The sequence below is a fragment of the Littorina saxatilis genome, linkage group LG7, assembly GCF_037325665.1.
Source record: "Littorina saxatilis isolate snail1 linkage group LG7, US_GU_Lsax_2.0, whole genome shotgun sequence".
Lineage (NCBI taxonomy): Eukaryota > Metazoa > Mollusca > Gastropoda > Littorinimorpha > Littorinidae > Littorina > Littorina saxatilis.
The window spans coordinates 873,950-876,449 of NC_090251.1; the positions used below are offsets into that span (position 1 = coordinate 873,950).

General features: G+C 42.8%; 1 protein-coding gene across 1 annotated transcript in view; it reads right to left on the reverse strand.

Moving 5' to 3' along the window:
* Positions 1–2,204: 2,204 nt before the first annotated feature.
* Positions 2,205–2,500, reverse strand: part of LOC138972016 (uncharacterized) — an 11,511-nt gene continuing 11,215 nt past the window's right edge. The window contains exon 4 of the mRNA XM_070344858.1: positions 2,205–2,500. This exon is cut by the window's right edge and continues 908 nt beyond it. The gene's annotated coding sequence lies outside the window, so the exon portion shown is untranslated.

A 2,500-nucleotide genomic window follows, 5' to 3' on the forward strand; every position in this document is an offset into this window, starting at 1 on the left:
CACACCACCAATACTGTTACATCATGTTTGTGACGTCATGTCATTCACATGTAACTACACACCACCAATACTGTTACATCATGTTTGTGACGTCATGTCATTCACATGTAACTACACACCACCAATACTGTTACATCATGTTTGGAACGTCATGTCATTCACATGCAACTACACACCACCAATACTGTGACATCATGTTTGTGACGTCATGTCATTCACACGTAACTACACACCACCAATACTGTGACATCATGTTTGGAACGTCATGTCATTCACATGTAACTACACACCACCAATACTGTGACATCATGTTTGGAACGTCATGTCATTCACATGTAACTACACACCACCAATACTGTTACATCATGTTTGTGACGTCATGTCATTCACATGTAACTACACACCACCAATACTGTTACATCATGTTTGTGACGTCATGTCATTCACATGTAACTACACACCACCAATACTGTTACATCATGTTTGGAACGTCATGTCATTCACATGTAACTACACACCACCAACACTGTTACATCATGTTTGTGACGTCATGTCATTCACATGTAACTACACACCACCAATACTGTGACATCATGTTTGGAACGTCATGTCATTCACACGTAACTACACACCACGACAACCTGTGACATCATGTTTGGAACGTCATGTCATTCACATGTAACTACACACCACCAATACTGTGACATCATGTTTGGAACGTCATGTCATTCACATGTAACTACACACCACCAATACTGTTACATCATGTTTGTGACGTCATGTCATTCACATGTAACTACACACCACCAATACTGTGACATCATGTTTGTGACGTCATGTCATTCACACGTAACTACACACCACCAACACTGTTACATCATGTTTGGAACGTCATGTCATTCACACGTAACTACACACCACCAACACTGTTACATCATGTTTGGAACGTCATGTCATTCACACGTAACTACACACCACCAATACTGTGACATCATGTTTGGAACGTCATGTCATTCACACGTAACTACACACCACCAATACTGTGACATCATGTTTGGAACGTCATGTCATTCACACGTAACTACACACCACCAATACTGTGACATCATGTTTGGAACGTCATGTCATTCATGTAACTACACACCACCAACACTGTGACATCATGTTTGGAACGTCATGTCATTCACATGTAACTACACACCACCAACACTGTTACATCATGTTTGGAACGTCATGTCATTCACACGTAACTACACACCACGACAACCTGTGACATCATGTTTGGAACGTCATGTCATTCACACGTAACTACACACCACCAATACTGTGACATCATGTTTGGAACGTCATGTCATTCACACGTAACTACACACCACGACAACCTGTGACATCATGTTTGGAACGTCATGTCATTCACATGTCACTTCACACAACCACTACTGCGACATCATGTTTGTGACGTCATGTCATTCATTTGTAACTACACACCACCAACACTGTGACATCATGTTTGAAACGTCATGTCATTCACATGTCACTTCACACAACAACTACTGTGACATCATGTTTGTGACGTCATGTCATTCACAATGCAAACGTAAGTCAGGCTTACCATGAAGAGTGACCATTGCGTCGAGATAATGTAACAGACTTGGCTTCCTGAAGCCCAGGTTGAGTTGTTATAACAACCCCACGTTGAATCAGACCACGTGACGAGCAAAACGAGTGTTGAAATGACAGATAACAGACCTGACTTCATCAAGCGCAGGTTGAGTTGATATGCTGGATAATGTAACAGACTTGGCTTCCTGAAGCCCAGGTTGAGTTGCTATAACAACCCCACGTTGAATCAGACGACGTGACGAGCAAAACGAGTGTTGAAATGCTAGATAAGCCCAGGTTGAGTTGATATGCTAGAGAACAGACCTGACTTCCTCAAGCCCAGGTTGAGATGCCACGTTGATACCAGGAACAAAATGAAGAGCACATCAGGCGTTGATAACAAGGATTAGGGTTACCCGTGTGACTTGGAATAATAGGCCGTGAAAAGTAGGATATGCGCCGAAATGGCTGCGATCTGCTGGTCGATGTGAATGCGTGATGTATTGTGTAAAAAATTCCATCTCACACGGCATAAATAGATCCCTGCGCCTTGAGTCCGAGTCTGGAGATACGCGCGCGATATAAGACTTCATATAATATGTGACCCTCCACCACGGAATGAGTCGCATGTCACCATTGCATGATTTTCATATTTTTCCATTTTCCTAAAGAGTTTTTTATGCTCTATCCAGTGGTGAAAACCGTTTTAGAAAAGAGCGAAAACTGTTTGAGTTATAAGCCTGTGACTAAGGTGACCCTCACACTGTTACCAGACACTCCCCGGACTTATATTAAGCCTAGCGCAGAACCGCGCGAGGTGACATGCGACTCATTTCGTGGTGGAGGGTCACATATGATAACAAGGAGCAGTCACGTCGCCTGGTCATCCTTCAGATGT